General features: G+C 38.3%; 1 protein-coding gene across 1 annotated transcript in view; it reads left to right on the plus strand.

The window, feature by feature from the left end:
* hivep2a (HIVEP zinc finger 2a) overlaps positions 1–19973 on the plus strand; it is a 159728-nt gene that overhangs the window by 58446 nt on the left and 81309 nt on the right. Inside the window, exon 3 of the mRNA XM_059356338.1 lies at positions 17134–17203. The gene's annotated coding sequence lies outside the window, so the exon portion shown is untranslated. The remainder of the gene's footprint in view (positions 1–17133; positions 17204–19973) is intronic.

A 19973-nucleotide genomic window follows, 5' to 3' on the forward strand; every position in this document is an offset into this window, starting at 1 on the left:
GTGCTGTTTAATCCTGATTATTAGGCTCCTTAACTCTTAAATTATCACTTCAGATATTTTGAAGTGGAGTTATATGAGTTACTTATTAATATAATCAGTGTATTAACCACAGTAGAAGTCAGTTGGTACGCCTCCAGTTTGGAAAAAACAGGCAGAAACACAGACTCAGAAGTGAAACAATGTAGCCACTAAAAAAAAGTAATATCATTTAAAACAGGGGTCTCAAACTCAAATTACCTGGGGGCCACTGGAGGCAGTATCAAAGTGACACAAAATTACACAAAAAAAGACACAAAATGACCGAAAAAAGACACAAAATGATCAAAAAAGACACAAAATGACAAAAAGATACAAAACGACCAAAAAAATACAAAATTACAAAAAAAGACACAAAATTATTACAAGAAGACACAAAGTTACCAAAAAAGACACACAATGACACAAAAAAGACACAAAACGACTGAAAAGGACACAAAATGACCAAAAAAGACACAAAATGACACAAAAAAGACACAAAATGACTAAAAAAAGACACATAATTATTTCAAATAGACACAAAATGATACAAAAAAGACAGAAAATGACCAAAAAAATTCACAAAATTACTAAAAAAGACGCAAAATTATTACAAAAAGACACAAAATTACCAAAAAAGACACAAAATTACAAAGAAAAGACACAAAATTACAAAAAAAAGTAATTAAAGGACCTTCCACACACAACACGGTAAAGTGCCATTCATATAAAACTCACATTAAACTCACATTAAGCTTTTCATAGCCCATGATTTAAAGTGTACGTTATATTGAGAGTTTTTCGCCACTGTTTCCTTCCCATCAGACCTTGTGGTTAACATGGAGGCGTTATCTGTCAAAGCCACCAGACTCCATTGACAAAAACAGTAATGTTACCTCACAGAAGACAAGAGCTGCTGGTTCACCGCCGCCGCCTGAATTCTTGGGTTTGTTTGTGTTATTGTGTGACTTTGGTGTTTTAAAATGTTGGTTCAGATTCACCAAAGTCTCACAATAACACAAACAACTAACCGGTTGAGGCGGCGGTGGACCTGCAGCTGCTTTGTTCTGTGAGGTTAAAATTATTGTTTTTGTCAATGGAGTCTGGTGGCTTTGACGAGATCTGACAGTTCCTTTCTCGTAAACCTAAACAAGGCCTGACAGCAAGGTAAAGCAGTGGGAAAACTCCACATTTACTGTGCATTTGGACTGACTGTCTATTTTTTGTCATTTTGTGTCTTTTTTTGGTTGATTTGTGTCTATTTCGATAATTTTGTGTCATTTTTTGGTCATTTTTACATCTATTTTTGGTCATTTTGTGTCTTTTTCAGTAATTTTTACAGATATTTTTTGTAATTTCGGATCTTTTTTGGCCAATTTGTGTCTATTTTGATAATTTTGTGTCATATGTTGGTCATTTTTGCATCTATTTTTGGTATTTTTGTGTCTTATTCAGTAATTTTTACATCTCTTTTTAGTCATTTTGTGTCTTTTTCAGTAATTTTTACATGTCATTTTGTGTCTTTTTGGTCAATTTGTGTCTATTTCAATAATTTTGTGTCATTTTTAGTCATTTTTACATCTACAGTCATGGAAACATTCTTGATAATAACCAAAACCATGGAAAATGTCTACATATCAGCTTTTTAAATTAAACTCTTATGAGCTATTTCTGTTGTTATCATTATATTTATCCAAACAAATAGACCTTTAGTTGTACCAGACATTAAAATGAACCAGAAATTGAAGAAAACAATGGTGGTCTAATCATTTTTTCCATGACTGTATTTATCTTCAGCCTCCTGGCTGCTTCTCCAAACTGGAGGCGTCCTGGTAACACACTGACTACGAATAAATACCTCATATAACCCCACTTCAGAAAAAAAAAAAAAAATCCAAATGCTCCCTTTAAGCTGTAAAAATAGGCTCTTCCTTTAATATAGATACCATAAGTGTTGAGGTCTGACAGTGAGAAAGAGACACGGTGGAAAAGATGCAGCTGTCTGTCTCCTTTTGCCAGAAAAAGACTGACAGACGGTTCAGTCAGGACCATAGACGGAAAGACAAATAAAGTGACAGATAGACAGCGACATGAGACAGACAGACAGACAGACAGACAGACAGATAGAGAGTCAAACAAAACTGTGAAGGCAGACAGACGGGTTGACATTCAGACGGACACAGAAACAAACAGAGTGAGACAGACATGTAAACAAAATAAGAACAGGCAGGAAGACAGACAGACGGATATGAAAACAGTGAGACAGACAGACAGACAGAGAGACAGAGAGACAGACAGAGAGACAGACATGAAATCTGTCCCTCCAGTCCTCTCAAGAAAGAAGCGTAGGAAGTCGTGCCGGTCCGCCAAGTGTGTTAAACCATTTTTCCATTCACAAATTCTCAGACAGTGAAGTGTGCTTCTTCTGCCCTGGTATGTGCACGTGTGTGTTTGCAGTGCACGTGTGTGTGTGTGTGTGTGTGTGTGTGTGTGTGTGTGTGATGCTGTGCAGTCTCTGGGTGAGTAGGCGATGTGTGTCTGAGGACACAGCCGATCGCTCCACCTCCGATAACGATGCTCGTTTTTTAATTTTTTGGGGAGATTTGACTGAAAGTGAGACGAGAGAGATTCTACCAACACATCCAGGGGCGCAGAGGGGATTTCTGAACTGGGGGGGACGAAGCTTGTGTATGTTTTATTTAAACATTTTTATATGAACTCTAGTGGAAACAACAGCCAGCATATTTACATAAATAAAAAGAAGTTTGTGCATGAAATTCCCAGTGCAGCCAAACAAATTTACTGACTTGACTCAATGAAGGACCCGAAAACATCTCTCTTCCTTTAATTACCCTCAACATACTGCCAGTCTGTCCAGTCCGTCAAGCCTTTAGGACCAGTGGTTCCCACAGGATTTATTTTTGTCAGACATTTTTGCCCTAGGAGCCTAAATTTGGTGCCTCTCGATCATTCTAATGCCACTATTCCATCTTAATCATTGCATATTTTGATGAATTATTGTAAGGGATAATAAAAGTCAGGAGGCTGAGTTAAATAAAGGGGACACGCCGGACAAAAGCACCAATTTTTTCCACATGATCTCCATCACTATAGGTTTCAATTTTTGGGAGGAGCTACTTCATCAAGATTGTGGATCGGAGATGGCAGCCATATAAAGTCTATGAGAACCAATATGTCTTCCAAGCCACTTAGAAGGTCAATCTTGGCGTCAAAATCGACATTTTCTGGGTCAAAAATCATTTAAAGCTATTGAGAATATCACTAGAAGATTATTTGATCAAATAGATATGTTCATTTTCCAGACTGGTAGGCAACTCGCTTCTACACTGAAAGTCGGAACTTTGAGCTCGGAACAACGTCGAAAATTCTGACATTCGTGTAGACCTTGAATGCACCATTAGCAGCTGGACTCTCTATGTGCTGCAATATAATTAGTCTAACTAAAGGGCATTAATCCTCTGTTTTACCGGCCATCTTTGTCATTTTGTGTCTGTTGTGTCTTTTATGGTCATTTTGTGTCTTTATTTGGTCATTTTGTGTCTTCTTTGTGTCTTTTTTAGTCATTTTGTGTCTTTTTTGTGTCTGTTGTTGTGTCGTTTTTAGTTATTTTGTGTCTTTTTTTTGGTCATTTTGTGTCTTTTTTGGTCATTTTGTGTCTTTTTTTGGTCATTTTGTCTTTTTTGGTGGTTTTGTGTCTTTTTTGGTCATTTTTTGTCTTTTTTTTTTGTCATCCCTAGTGCCATCTGCATGCATGCTAATATATACTATGATTAAACCAAGAGACAGTAACTGTTTCATGGCTCTGACAACTTTCCAGAGAACTGTCCTCTGTGCTGTTTCCCCCTTTGCTTCCAGGCAGCTTTACATTTATTTGCGTGCAATATGAAAATGACCCAGCAGTGACATCTGATCCGTCAGCCGGTGAACACTATCTGCTTTTATTTTTCTGCATGTTGTGGTGCTGTTGCTTGGTAAAGTCTCACAGCTGGTTCTCAGGAAAACAAAAAAAACCCTCTGCAGCACAGGAAGTGGTTCGCTTCTGTCTATTTTGAATAAACACACTGGAGACGTGGTTAGTTAGCACGCAGCTACAGCTGACAGCAGTTATGGATGCAGAGGGTGGAAGCTCACTCACTTTATAGAGTTTATGGAGCGGCTCATGATGCAATTGAAAGCTCCGTAAGAGGCCAAGTTTTGTTGTTGTTGTTGTTGTTGTTAGTTCAATGCAGGACTGTTGTGTTGAACACTGCAAAAAAAGAAAAGTTGGGTGAACTCAACATTTCAAGGCAACAGACTTTGATGAAATTTCAAGTTGGACAATTAAACTAAATATTTTAAGTTTTGTTTTTGAGTTTGCTCAACTCTGAATTTCTCTGGCACGATTGTAACGCCGCTATGAATGTCAGCTAATGTTGTGACCACAATTTTGAGTTAGCATTGATACTCTAATGGCTACTCTTGTAGCTGTAACAAGCAGCGCCGCTAGCAACAGTTAGCCGCTAGCGTCAGTTAGCCGCTAGCGTCAGTTAGCCGCTAGCGTCAGTTAGCCGCTAGCTTTCGCTAATGACCAAATTTCACAACAAAGAAATAAGAGTTATCAGAACTATTGTCCCTTGTTGTGAACCCCAACTTAAAGATATAAGTAACAACAACTCACCAACTTGTTTTTGAGCAGACAACTGGCTTCCTTTGTTGTGCTAACTTACATTATTGCCCTAAATGTCAATAATTAAGTAATAAGTAAAATAAGTTTCACCAAGTGAAATCACTGTTTTAGGCCAAAAAATACAAGTTGGCTAGTTTGCAGTGAAGAAGGAGTTGAGTTGGAAGATGAAGCTCTTGATTTACCATCCAGCTACATTCCCCTCATCTACCTGTGATCCTGAGCTTTGGGTAGTGACTGAAAGAATGAGACTTCAGGTAGTTCAGGTGGTTCTCTGGTCAATAAGCCTGCTGGGAGCCTCAACTTTCGTCGGGAAATGATTAGACAGAATATTGCTGCATTGTCAGATTTGCTTTGTGAGTAACATATTCCCCAGAACTGATGCCATAGTTTCCACAAAAAGTTGCAACAAAAAAAAACAACCTTCACATTTACAGAAACTACATTAAAAGCTCCTTGTTGTTGTCCTATTAGGGTGTGGCCTGGACACTACAAACAGAGAGCAGACTTAATGAAGAATAAAGTAACACTGTACACAATTATCAAACTAAATTTGGCTTTAAGTTTCTCATAAACTTAATTTCTGTTTGTCTTTTTGTTCACATTCCTTCTCTCTGACTCTCCGTCTGTCCGACACAGTCTGACCTATATTTGTGCTTCTTCAGTGTGTGCGCGCATGCGTGTGTGTGTGTGTGTACGTGCATGTGCATGTACATGTGTGTATTTGTGTGCATGCACATGCATGTGTGTGTACATGCGTATGTGTGTGCATGTGTGTGTGTGTGTGTGTGTGTGCATATGTGTGTGCGAGTGTGTGTGTGTGTGTGTGTGTGTGTGTGCATGTATGTGTGTGTGTATGTGTGTGTGTGTGTGTGTGTGTGTGTGTAGTAACTGAACCACAAAACTCATGTTACCAAACAACCCTGCTTCCTCTTAGTATCTTTGACAAACACACACACACAAACACAAACAAATACACACACACACACACACACACACAGGACAGGTGGCTGCATCACCTTGACGTCCAGTTTTACGACACACTCCACATTCATCTCTCTCTCTCTCTCTCTCTCTCTCTCTCTCTCTCTGCAGGTATAAGCCCCTTATACCTTCTGTGCTATGAGCATTGCCAGGACCACACACACACACACACACACACACACACAGCAGGTAGTGGCAGCATATCATAGCCTCTGGTCGCCTGGCAAATATTGCTCCATGATGGAGGGATGATAGGCGAGAGAGGGATGGACAGATGGAGGCAGACGGGCTAAAAAAAAAAAAAAAAAAAAAGACAGGACAGGAGAGAAGTAAAGGTTTGATACAGATGGATGCAGGGATGGAGGGATGATTAAAATGTGGAGAAGGTAGAAGATAGATGAAGGTGTGGAGGAGAGAAAGAGTGATGGAGCAAAGTCAAGATGATGAGTGACGGAAGAAAGAGTGGAAACGACTTTTAATCTCTCTTTTTCTCTTCCTTTTTCATGCTCCCCACATCCTTTTTCTCTCTCTCAGTCGTTCCTCGTGCCTCTGCCCTTGTCCTCACCTCACCTCTCCTCCTCTTCCTCTTCTCCTCCGTCTTGTTCTCTTCTCATTTAATTTCTTCTCTCTGTTCTTCCTGTCCTCTCTTTGCCCTTTCGTCTATTCTCTCTCCGCTCTGTCCTCTTCTCACCCCTTCCTTCTTATTTCTTCTGTCATTTCCTACCCACAGATTGTTTCTCCTCCTCTCCACTAATCTCTCTTCTTCAGCGTTGCCAAATCATTTTCAGGGGGAAGTTGCTACAGACACGACAATTTGTTGCGAAAGTTGCTAAATGACGTTTACGGTGATAAAATCTTGCTGAATTGACAATAATAGGACTGAAAGTAACTGGATGTTTCGGCAAAAGATGATATTAGACATTTTTTGTTCTGGTTTGTTCATTTTTAAACACATCATCGGTTTGTTTCATTCATAATTTTTTCATTAACCCTATACGGTAAAAGTGAAGCTGGTTGATTTGTATGGTTTATTATCAGTTCACAGTTAGAACAACAACAATAAGGTCAAACTCATAAGGTTTTACATATAGGTGGGCGAGAAAATCGAAACAGCATTGTATCGCGATATTTTGCGTGGCAATATTATATCGATTCATGGCCGCCAAGTATCGCTATTTAGCATTCCTGCTGCTGTCAGTTTTTGTTTTTTTCGGAGGCCGTAGCCGGCTCATTTTTAGGTATATTCTGGAGATCCTGGTATCATATGAAACTAGAAGACCTAAGGAATCTAAAGGCACCATGTGCGTCAGGATATCGTGTCGGGAAATTGTCGAAATAACGCTGCAAAGTCCGTTTTTTTTCAAAACAGTTCATGTTTCATCAAAAAAGTTGAGGAAAGTTTGAAAAACTGCTGCAGTTGTTGTCGTCCATAAGCTACATGTTTGATATCAGTTCAGTTAAATCCCAATAAAAATTGTATCACAATACTCACCATATCACAAAATGCTTAAAATTGCAATAATATTGTATCCTTTCATAGGTATTGGGATAAAATCATAATCAGAAAAAAGTGGGGAAAAAAAAAAATTCTAGCAAATTCACCAATTTAAATATCATAAATCTCTTTTTTCTCGTAAATTTGCAACTTTAATCTCGTAAACTTCTTTCTCAAAATATCACCCCCCTCCCCTGGGTCCGTATTTTTTTTTTTTTACACATTCTGGCTGTATGTAATATCCTCCAATATTCTCTAGGGTTCAAATTTGGAATTTGCAAGTATTTCAATCAGTGCCCTATTAAGGGTTAAGAGTAGCTAAAGTTCCCCATTATCATTCTCTGTCCTCTTTCCACATAATCTGAATTCAGCTGAAACTGACACACTGCAGCTACATGTTCAAAAAAAGAAAAAAAAACAGACTTCTCAGGAAAGGCCCAGCCGTCCCTCCGTCAAAACGAAAGAGAAACGATAAAGAGGCCCGGAGCCGGGAGGACATGGAAACTTAGAGAGTTAACTGTTCTCTCTCGGCCTCTCCATCCTTCTCCTTCACTTCCCAGAGGTGTAAAAGTTAGGCTGTGTGTGTGTATGTGTGTGTGTGTGTGTGTGTGTGTGTGTGTGTGTGTGTGTGTGTGTGAGAGGTTGGAATGTGGAGGCTCGTAAGTCACCTCTGATTTTCCACTCCCGCTGGGACACATCCCATTATCAGTTTTATATGAAACTAGGAAATTCCTCTGTGGTCTGTGTGTGTGTGTGTGAGTGTGTGTGTGTGTGTGTGTGTGTGTGTGTGTGTGTGTGTGTGTGTGCGTGTGTGTGTATGTGTGTGTGTATGTGTGTGTGTGTTTGGATGGGGGGTGTCTGGCTCCATAATGAGCAGCTTAACAGTGGAATAAAAACTGGGCATTTTCCTTCCCCTCTCCTTCCCTCTAACAGTGCAAAACTTCCATAAAAATCTCAAAAATCAATCTCACATTTTTCACTCCGGAACATAAACACAGTGCTGAGATGTGTCAGTATTCTAGGTAAAAGTTCCCTGCCAGTTTTAATCATCAATTTGTGGCTCTTTTAGATACTTGACTGATGATTGGTGAAAGTTTTGGTAGATTGGTTATTGTTTTCTGTAAATTGGTGGTTTGTTTTTGATGGATGGCTGATTGTTTGTTGGTTAAATGTTAATGAAATATTTGATGATTTATTGGCTGTTTGGTTCTTCACAGCGGCTGATTAGTTATTGGTTGGACGGTTGGGTAGTTACAGGCTGATTTTGTTTATTTTGGTGGTAACATGGTGGTTTGTTTGTTGCTTGCTTTGGGTTTTATTGGTTGGAGCTGAAAGATGGCATGAAACTGAGGACATTTGATGATTAGTTGATGTTTGGGATTGAGTTGGTTGGTTATTTGGCTGTTGATTGATTGATTTTTGATTGATTTTACATTAATCTGGCTATGGTGGTGCCCAGAATGGCTCGGATGCTTCACTTCAGCCCTATAACGAGAGGTTTAACCCTGAAAATTAACCTTTGATTGGTAGAGTTGGGTTGGTTTTTGGGATTGATGGTCCAGTCTGCTCTGCAGGCTTAAACCAGTTGATTCTTATGCCAACCAGCTGACCTTTGGCTTATTATTATGACAAACAGACACTCTATCTGTCTGTTCCACGTCTGCTGTTTCTGTGGACTCTTATAAAAATCACCTAAAGAACTATCTCTCTTTTAGACAGGCGTTTGGATGACCAGTACATATTATTTTGTAATTTTAATGGTCCATTGTCCATCCATCCATTCTTTTCCGCTTATCCGGGGCCGGGTCGCAGGGGCAGCAGGCTAAGCAGGGCATTCCTGACTTTATCTGTGAAAAGTGGCATATAAATAAACTTTACTTACTTACTTAATTAATTACCTACTGACATAGTTAAGATTAAGATTAAGAGGCTTTATTGTCTTTGTACCAAAAAATACAACGAAATTTGCATGGGAGTTTTCCAACGTTTCAGCGGCGATGAAAGAAAATACATACAGAAGAAAATACATACAGAGCAGCTCAATCTTTCCATACTCCAAACATTCACTAAAAGCTTGCACAAGTAGGCTTACGATGCAGGAAAAAAACAATGAAACTGCTGATTTGTTGTCAATTAATCTAGCATGCAGCAACAACCTGTACTGATAGCCTCACATTACTAAATACAACTTGGATTACAGTGTTTTCCACACATAGAATTGATCTGGGAGGGTCGTCCAAGTGTGTTACTGACCGCCAAAGTTCATCTGGCGACCAGTTTTATTTTCATTTATATTCTTCTGCTTATTGGTGGTTGGCAAACCAGCGTTTCTCATTGTGTTCCACTGGTGATAAAATCCAGAATACTGGTCCGCCCCAATGTTTGGCTTAATGTTTACGCTGGCCCAGTGATTGGTGGTGATTGGTTGATAGTAGATGTAAATAGCTGGATGGACTGTTTGGGTCATTAAATGAATGCATGATGATTGAATCCTGTTCAGTTTAGTTATATGAATGTCTTGGCGGATGGCTGTTAGTTTGGTTATTAGTTTGATTTCTGCTTTACTGTGCAGATGTTTGCAACTATGGCTGATGTTTAGTTGACTGAATATAAAGGCACGGTGCATCACGGGTTGGTAGTTTGAAAGAATTAATGATTTGGTTGGTTAAAGGTTCTAAGAATACTGCAAATGTTCAGTTTTAGATAGAAATCAAATGAGTTTGTTACTGTAAAATGTGTGTTTTAGACCCCCAGCTCATCATTTAAATGTTCAAACTGAGGATTAATTGTGCATGTGAATGGTCAAAGCTTCTAATAACACTGTGTAATTTGCATGGCATGTATGAGTTGTTTAGCTATCTAAAAAGTGTATTTATTAGCATGTGAGATGCTGCACTAGTTGCTGTGGCTTGCTTGTGATGGACTGGTGGTTGTTTTGACGGTTGCCTGGTTGGTTGATTGTTTTAACGTTATAAAACTAGAACACAGCTGGAAAAGATCGAGGAGAAGCAGGACGAGGATACAAACAGAAATACAGACGGGTTCACTGGAGGATAGAGGAGGAAAAAGGAGAATGGGGAAGAGATGAGAATAGAATCCAGAGTTTTTCCTCACCCGGAGGCCATTTCACTTCCCAGTCTGCACCGAGTGGAAACTCATACGGGGAATATATTCCACACCTCTTTGTTTCTCCTTTGCCCTCTTGTGTCTCATCTCTACCTTGATGTTTCCATCTCCCAGTTTGGAGAGAAGCTTGGAAAAGAAGTTCAAGCGGAGGGAGGCGATTAGCAGGATTTGATCCTCTCTTTCAGAAAATCACGTGTCCTTAAGGTTGTTTTTTACTTTGACGATCAGGAAAAGATGCAAGCTTTTTATCTGCCAGCCTTTGGTGGTTACAGACTCCAAAATCCACTTGGTTCCTTCTTCGTTTTGGCACCCGAGGACGCTCCTTAGAACTGTATCAAACTCCAAATGATGGCTGGTTTCCTGCCAACGCTCCGTCCATTAAACGTACTGATCGCAGCCACGAGTTGTCAAAGTTCCCTGCCAGTTTTAATCATTAATTTGTGGCTGTTTTAGATACCTGAGTGGTTTGTTGATTGGTTTTTGTTTTGTGTAAATTGGTGGTTTGTTTTGATGGATGGCTGATCGTTTGTTGGTTAAATGTTAATTAAATATGTGGTGATTTATTGGTTATTTGGATCCTCACAGAGGGCTGATTAGTTATTGGTTGGACGGTTGAATAGTTACAGGCCGATTTTGTTGATTTCGGTTGTAACATGGTGGTTTGTTGATGCCTCCTTTGGGTTTTGTTGGTTGGAGACATGAAGATGAGGCGTTTGATGATTGGTTGATGTTGGTCTGTTAGTTGGCTGTTGATTCAACATTGATTTGGCTATGGTGGTGCCCAAAATGGCTTCAGTGCTGCACTTCAGCCCTATAACAACAGGTTTAACAATGAAAACTAAACTGTGATTGGTAGAGTTGGGTAGAAAGGGAGGGATACCATTAGCAGGATTTGATCCTCTCTTTCAGAAAGTCAAGTGTCTTAAAGGTTGTTTTTTACTTTGACTATCAGGAAAAGATGGAAGAAAGTTTTGGTAGATTTGGTTTGTTGATGTTGGTTATTGTTTTGTGTAAATTGGTGGGTTTTTTGTTGGTTAAATGTTAATGAAATATTTGGTGATTTATTGGTTGTTTGGTTCCTCACAGTGGGCTGATTAGTTATTGGTTGGACGGTTGAATAGTGACAGGCCGATTTTGTTGTTTTTGGTTGTAACATGGTGGTTAGTTGGATGCTTGCTTTGGATTTTATTGGTTGGAGCTAAAAGGTTACATGAAAGTGAGGACATTTGACGATTGTTGATGTTGGGGTGAGTTGGTCTGTTAGTTGGCTGCTGATTTAACATTAATTTGGCATCGGTGCTGCACTACAGCCCTAAAACGAGAGGTTTAACCCTGAAAACTGAACTGTGATTGGTAGAGTTGGGTAGAAAGGGAGGGATGCGATTAGCAAGATTTGATCCCTTCTTTCAGAAAGTCAAGTGTCTTAAAGGTTGTTTTTTCTTTGACGATTGGGAAAAGATGGGAGCTTTTTATCTGTCAGCCTTCGATGGTTAACAGACTTCAAAATTCACTTGGTTCCTTCTTCGTTCTGGCACCCGAGGACGCTCCTTAGAACAGTATCAAACTCCAAGTGATGGCTTGTTTCCTGCGTACCAGTCGTACCAGAGTTGGGCTGGTGGCTGCTGGTAGTTTCCCGCCCTGCAGCCGTGAATTCCAGATGTTGTGGGTTTGAATCCAACTTGTGACCTTGTTGCATGTCATCCCCTCTCTCACTGCTGAAGTTTCCCTTTCATCGGGTTTTCCTCATTCTTTCCACACTCACTGCAACACTCAACAAACACAAGTGCTCTGTTTTACACTAGCTGTGAGTGTGATGAATGCTTTGTGAACTTTAAACTGGATGGTTGCTGGTTCAAATTCAAATCTGGCAGAAAGTATCATGAGAATCTTTTTAAGTGCAACTGCTTTTGACATTCCCTTTTTTTTGTTTTGCTTCTTCCAAGCAACAAGTTTCCTGTTGCAGTACAAATGGTTTGGCGTTTTCTTGGTGGTGGTGATGAGAAACAAGACAGATGTTGAGGAAAAAGCTTTATCAAGTTTCTCTGGAACACCAAACGTTTCAGCTTCTGTCATGAGGTGATTATGATATAACACATTTTTGACAATCTCTATGGTCCAAATTAACCCTCGGAACCCCAGGCAGTTTTATTAGTGAGAAGTAAGGAGAACATAGTTATGATCACATAAATCATAAAAAAGAAAGCAAAAAACACAAGTTGAATTTCTCTGTAATTTATATGACAAAAAGTCTGATAAAAATTTGATTTTCCACGTGTTATACATAACAAATGATTTATTTATTTACTTTTTTTTTTTTTTTTACCATCTCTCCTGTGTAAACATCCTGCAAGTGAATCCAAATTTTACTGAATTTTTTCCCCCTTACTGTTTGTCACAGTTGAGTCATTCATGGCTTTCCAGTTGCGCAGAAGAGTGCAGAATTTAATGTTTTTTACAGAATCTGGTTAGTGCAAAAAGTTTATTTATGAGAAATGTCTAATGAAACAAATCAAATAAAGCGATTTGGATGAAATATCACAATTTTAAGGTTATATTTTTGGTTAATTTTCCATACAGAAGTGTTCAATACACATGATTTGTTTGTGATTGGAAAATCTGGCAATAATTTTTTACAATTTTTTAGTTTTTACAGTTTCTAGATATGATAAATGGTTAAAATTTTAAAAGAAAACACATTTCAAACCTGCCGGAGGATTTTGGAGTTACAAGGGGTAAAAGTGATATTAAGGTTGGATTTTTGGTTATTTTTGCAGAAAGAAGTGTTCGACACAAATGGTTTGTTTGTCATTGGAAAATCTGACAATAATATTCACATTTTTTTAGTTTTTACAGTTTCTAGTTGTGATAAATGGTTAAAAATTTCAAAAAGAAAACATACATTTCAAATCCGCCAGAGGGTTGTTGGGTTACGAGGGGTAAAATCAATTTTTTACGTTAGTTTTTTGGTTATTTTTACATAAAGAAGTGTTTGACACAAATGGTTTGTTTGTGATTGGAAAATCTGACAATAAATTTTAAATTTTTTAGTTTTTTACAGCTCCTAGATATGATAAATGGTTAATTTTTTAAAAGAACATGGATTTCAAACCCTGGTGATTTTTAAAAATATATTTTTGTAATTCCACGAAAGAACCAAAACTATCAATGAAGTGATACAATAACAAGTATTGTATCTGTGTTCTCTCTGTCCAGAATCTATTAAAACACATTAATGAGCCTCTCTGTGTGAACACACACTGGAGCTTCTTTGTGTCTCTGTTAAACTTCTAATTTGTGAAAATGCTTGCAGCAGATTTTTCTTGCTGACTCGTTGATGTCTCTGGTGCATGAAAGTTGCAGTAAAAGTAAACAGGGAGGAGGTGAAGTTCTCCTTCACCCGTGATCATCCCCGCCTGCTATCACATATAAAATGTAAGCAGTTTGTAGAAAAGCAATAATTAATGGGCTTTCCCTTTAAAGCCTGTGGTGTCACATAACTTACATCAGCTTCATTAGACTCCATACGAGTGTTTACCTCCAACTAATGATCTCAACCTGATTCACATTTAAATTACACCTCCAGCCAATTATCATACTGAGCTTAATAATGATGTAACTGGAAACCACTTACATTTTTTATTCTCTCTTTCTTTTACTTTTATGCACTGCAATATATATATATATATATTTTTTTTTCCTCCAGAAATGTACTGTATTATTATACAGGATTTTTCTTGTTTTTAAGGGTAAATGCCACGAAAATAGGGGAATTACTTTTTATTACAAATATTAATCATAGCATGGAAGTTGAAATCTGTCAGTTATTTTGAATGGGAGATTACAGATTTTTTTTTTTACAATATTATTCAATTGCTTAATGGTCTTGAATGTTAAATTAAGGCATTTTTCTATTTGTTTTTTTTACAGTAAAACTTTAAATTTAATGTAAAAATGCTTTAAAAGAAATCATGAAAAACAGTAAAATTACTGTTATATTAACGTAAATGTTCTTTGTTATTGTGTGTATATTTATTATTATTATTATTTACTATTTATTGTTATTATTATTATCATTATTATTTTGTTTTTATTTTATTTTATTTATTTAATTTTTTTCTTAACAGATATTTTCTGTATATTATCCATATTTTTAAAGAAATTATCTGTAAAATAACTGATAATAATATGTTTGCCAGACTTTTTAAAGTTTTTTTTATTATTTATTTTTTTTAATTTTTTTTTTGTAGTGTGTGTCAAAGGTCAGGTCATTAAACAAAAAAAGACTGAAACGCAGCTGGACGGCTTCGTTTTCCTCTTTGGAAAAGCTCGATTCAGACGCATGGAAACACACAGAACTCAACCTCGCTGTGTATGCGTGTGTGTGTGTGTGTGTGTGTGTGTGTGTGTGTGTGTGTGTGTGTATGTGTGTGTGCGTGCGCGTGTGTGTGTTTTGACAGACATGAAACAGAAAAACAGTGTCATAGTTTTCCCTGCCTTCCTCCTGGCAGAGTGGAGCGAGAGGACGACTCGGAAAAATCTGATCTCAAAACAGCCATTCCACTGTGTGTGTGTGTGTGTGTGTGTGTGTGTGTGTGTGTGTGTGTGTGTGTGTGTGTGTGTGTGTGTGTGTGTTTTTGTGGCACATGTGACAGTCCACTCCTCTGTCACTGTGTGTTTTGATGTTTTCCATCCATTACGCCGTCGGTATTTGTGTGGATGTTTGTGTGTGTGTTTGGCCTTTTCCGTCACTGTGTGTGTGTGTGTGTGTGTGTGTGTGTGTGTGTGTGTGTGTGTGTGTGTGTGTGTGTGTGTGTGTGTGTGTGTGTGTGTGTTTCCGTTCCCTGCCACATTTTAAACCATGTGGCAAAGAGACGACAAATCAGATGAATTGGAGGAACTCTCCTGCCTGAGAGATTTCTCTCTCTCTCTCTCTCTCTCTCTCTCTCTCCCTCTCTCTAACCCTCTATCTCTTTCTTTACCTCCTTCCTCCTCACCCATTTCTCTTTCTCTCTCTCTCATTTACCACTCTGTTGCCTCACCCCTTCTCTCGCTCCTCTCTTATTTCTCCCCCTTTCTGCCTCCTCTCCCCTTCCTATTTTTCTCTCTCTCTCCCATTCTTTCTTTCTTTCTTTCTCTCTTTTTCTTCTCCTCTGCTTCATCTCTCCACCTCCTCCCTGTCCCTTTCCCCTTTCATTTTGCTCTTTATTTTACCTTGTTCTCTCCTCCTCCCCTTTCTTGTTTCTTTCCTTTCTCTCCCTCCTTCCCTATCTCCCCATTTCTCTTGCTCCCCTCTTTCTCTCTCTCTCTCTCTTTCCTTTTCTCCCCCTCTGTTTTCTCTTTATTCTCCCTCTTTTTACCATTAGTTTCTGCCTCTGCTTTCTTAGAATCAGTTTTTCTTTTACCTTCCCTTTTCTCGTTATTTCTCTCTCACACCACTTCTCCCCTCCTCTCTTTCCCTCCCCATCATCCTCCCTCTCTTTTCTCTCTCTCTCTCTCTCTCACCCCTTCCTCCCTAAACAAACTATTTACTGTGTGTGTGTGTGTGTGTGTGTGTGTGTGTGTGTGTGTGTGTTGTATAGTAAAAGAGGAGGACTGGCTCTCTGCTTCACACCTCCGGTGACCACTTCCTCCACCACATCCTGTTTATTTCCTGTTGCGATAGTGACCAGACTTCCCCAGAAATGCAGACAAACACACACACACACACACACACACACACACGGAAACCCCTGATTAAATCCACAAGCATGCAAACACACTATAAAACCACTTGAATATACACGAATACTTAGACAAACACGTTTCTCCTCTCAGTTTTAAGATTTATCCACTTTTTCTAACTCCTCATTTCAGCTGCATGAGAGTAAAATATTGAGTGAAATATTTAAACAGATTAAACATTTTTTTTAATGGCTGCAACTTGTTATTAACCCTCTATGGTACGCATTATGATACCAGTTAGGAAAAAAAAATATGTGGAGTGTTTTCTTGTCTTAAAATAGACTAAATAAACATAATCTGAAGAAATGTTCTAATTCTTTTTTTTTGTGGAAGTTTTTGGGGTTTGTTGTCCGTAGGCAACATTGTGCCATAACGGTGCACAAGTGAAAAAGAAAGTTTTTAAAATGTATTTTAACATAATTTATTGAATAAACATGTGTAAACGATTCAGTAGCTTCAACAGGAAACAGTACATAACATTTTAGATTTAAAAACATTATAAAAGGAACTTTTTTAACCAGTTTCCTGTCTGAATTTTGCCTGTTGGAAACATTGAACCATTGAACCAACAACACATTGAAATGAATGTCTTCAACAGTCTAAGTGTATGAAACTATCAAATGAAGGTTTACTCTCCTATCAGTAGCAATATATTTTTTTTCCAGATGTAAAAGGGCCAGAAAATTACGTTTTGAGGGATTTTTTGTGGCAAAAAAAGTTGTTTCCTTTGGAAAAGTCTGCAAAATAGGGTTTCAATATGGCCTCCCAGAGATCATGTGACAGATTAAAGCATTGCTATTGGTTCCCTATACTCTTCCCTCTTTTTTAAAATATCGTCATCACTCAAAAAGATGCATTGTAGAAATTTGACAGGCCAAAAATGGGGCAACACCGTACCATAGAGGGTTAAAAGTAAAATATTCTACATGTTTTCTGCAGAATTTCTGCAGGATTCAGCCCAACATGTGTGTTATTTCTGGGACTCTCCTCTGAATTTATCTGTGAATGAAAGTTTGTGTTGACAGGCAGATAAATGGGCTCCAAGTGGTTAAAGGTCATGAACACACACTCACATTTAACGACCCTCCTCTGCTGTGTTTTCTTCCAGGATGGCCACGTGAGGACACTTTCTGTCGGGACTCCCGCTGAAACCAAACTGAGCACGTGCAGACCGACAGGTAAGCAGTCACACACACTTGATTAACAATAGTAACAACTTCGATGTAATGTGGGATATCTTCCCTATCTTAGTGAGATATTTCAGGTTATTTTTGGCTAAATACACTGTAGTTAATGTGAGAACTTAAAAAGGAGAGGCCCGACAATTGATCCCTGCGGAATGCCGCATCATTTGTAGTTGCTCAGTTTTTGGGGTTTGTTGCGTGCAACATTGTCCCATAGATAGATCTGTAACAGATTCTTTGGGTGTGATAAAGTGTGTGAGGCTCATAAACAGCAGAGTGGAACAGAGCGCTGTGTGTGTTTTTGAGCCAAGAATGTTCCTAAAAAGCTGATTTTCCGTCCACTTATCAAAGTCTTTGTGCATGTTGTGTGATGTTCACATGTTCGGGGTTATATCCTCACTGCTGGACGCTCTCCATTTAGCTTTGGAGGATTTTCCACTAGTGCATTTCAGATTTAATGTTGCGTTACAAAACGACATAAATCCATGTTTTTTGTTTTTTTCTTAAAATAGACTAAATAAACATAATCTGAATGTTATAAATCTTCATTATTTATGTTAACTTGTATGTAATGTGGGATATCTTCCTGATTTTAGTGAGATATTTCAGGTTATTTTTGGCTAAATACACTATAGTTAGTGTGAGAACTTAAAAAAAAAAGGAGAGGCCCGACAAACGATCCCTGCGGAATGCCACATCATTTGTAGTTGCTCAGTTTTTGGGGTTTGTTGTGGGCAACATTGTCCCATAACGGTGCACAAGTGAAAAACGAAAGTTTTTATTCAATTAAATTAATCTTAACATAATGTATTTAACAAACGTGTAAAAGATTAAGATATATCTGTAACAGATTCTTTGGGTGTGATAAAGTGTGTGAGTTTATAAACAGCAGAGTGGAACAGAGCGCTGTGTGTGTTTTTGAGCCAAGAATGTTCCTAAAAAGCTGATTTTCCGTCCACTTATCAAAGTCTTTGTGCATGTTGTGTGATGTTCACATGTTCGGGGTTATATCCTCACTGCTGGACACTCTCCATTTAGCTTTGGAGGATTTTCCACTAGTGCATTTCAGATTTAATGTTGCGTTACAAAACGACATAAATCCACTCAAAAGAAATGTTCCTCCATAAAACATTATTCTTATTTCCAAAACAGACATTTAGTCTCTAAACCTAAACAGCTCAATAAGGTGCACAGTTCTTCATTGTTTTGGCAGCTATGATGTTAAAGTCTCAGTGTTTACTTCAGATAAACTGCTTCCTTTTTATAAATATTCCTTCAGTTTTATGGGACAGGACGTAAGAGGAAAGACATGAAGCCAAACTGAGTCAGATCAAAAAGTTTAACAAAAAATATCTTAACTTAGAGTCAATTTACCAGCTTTTTACAGAACTTATGAACTGTTGAAGACCTTTAGAGGGTTGTGGAGGAAAGCTAATAAGTGGACCTTGAGTTGAGTTGAGTTAAAGGGATTAAGGGAATTTTTTACTTAAAGAGTTGTTGTTGTTGAACTGGTTGGACTGGTTTCTATGACGTCTGTGTGTTGTTGAACTGGTCTCTGTTGCTGCTTTGAACTTGGACAGTTACTGGTTTCCAAACTGTCTCTTGAACTGATTTGACTTTGTCTTCTTGGCTGTTTTATTGTTGAACTAGCTCTCCCAGTTCACATCCTGCTGCACAGGCTGGCTGTACTGGTTTCACTGGCATTTGGGGTATTTTGTTTCATCTTTACCAGCCTGATTGTGGACTGGGCTGACTGGTTTCTGTGCAGCGTCCAGTAAAAACACGGAGAATTCCTTCGAACGAAATAGTTACAACAGCAGGAGAGGAGCGAATTTCAATGTGACCACAACCAGAAATGGAACTAGAAGTCAGCTGGACGACACACACACACACACACACACACACACACACACACACACACACACGAACACACACACATTCCAGCGAGCTGAATTACCATCAGTCGAAGTAGCTGGGATGATTTTGGTTTGACACAGACGGTGGTGTGGTTGGTAGAAATACTTCTATGTTAGAGAGCTGTAAAAGAATATGTTACCTGCCCCGACATGCTTACATACACACACACACACACACACACACACACACACACACACACACACACACACACACACTCATGTACTTCTATCTTTGTGAGGACCCTCATTGGAACAGTGAATTCCCTTGCAAGTTTATAATATTTTTGGATTTTTCATTAGTTTTAGTTTTAATTTCCTTGTGAATTTTTGTTTTCAAATTCAGTTAGTTTTAATGAGTTTTTAGAGTGAGTTTCCTGGTTTTAGTTTAGTTTTTATTAGTTGTAGTTTTTTGTAATGGGGTATTTGTTGGGTTGGAGATTAAAAGAGGTCACAGTAAATTTTGCCTTTATTTCCTTTGTCTGATCCATCTTCATTATGTAGGAAAGAAGTTGACAAAGACGAAAACGAAGGACGTTTTCACTATAATTTTAGTTAGTTTTGTAACCACACAATACAGTTTCTGTTAATAATCATATTTTAAACTCTCTTATTTATGTTTTTTCAATTCTAGTTTCCATTATTTCGTTTTCGTTAACTATAATAACCTTGTTCCCTAGACCCCTTAACCGAACCTTCACCATCACAACTAAATGCCCAACATTAACCCTAACATAAACCTGTTTGTAACCTTTAACCCTAACACAAAGTCTGAAATCTCAAAAAAGCCTTTAAAGAAGTGAGGACCGGCCGAAATGTCCTCACTTTGCAAAAATGTCCTCACTCTGTTG

Source organism: Centropristis striata, chromosome 18 (assembly GCF_030273125.1).
Source record: "Centropristis striata isolate RG_2023a ecotype Rhode Island chromosome 18, C.striata_1.0, whole genome shotgun sequence".
NCBI lineage: Eukaryota > Metazoa > Chordata > Actinopteri > Perciformes > Serranidae > Centropristis > Centropristis striata.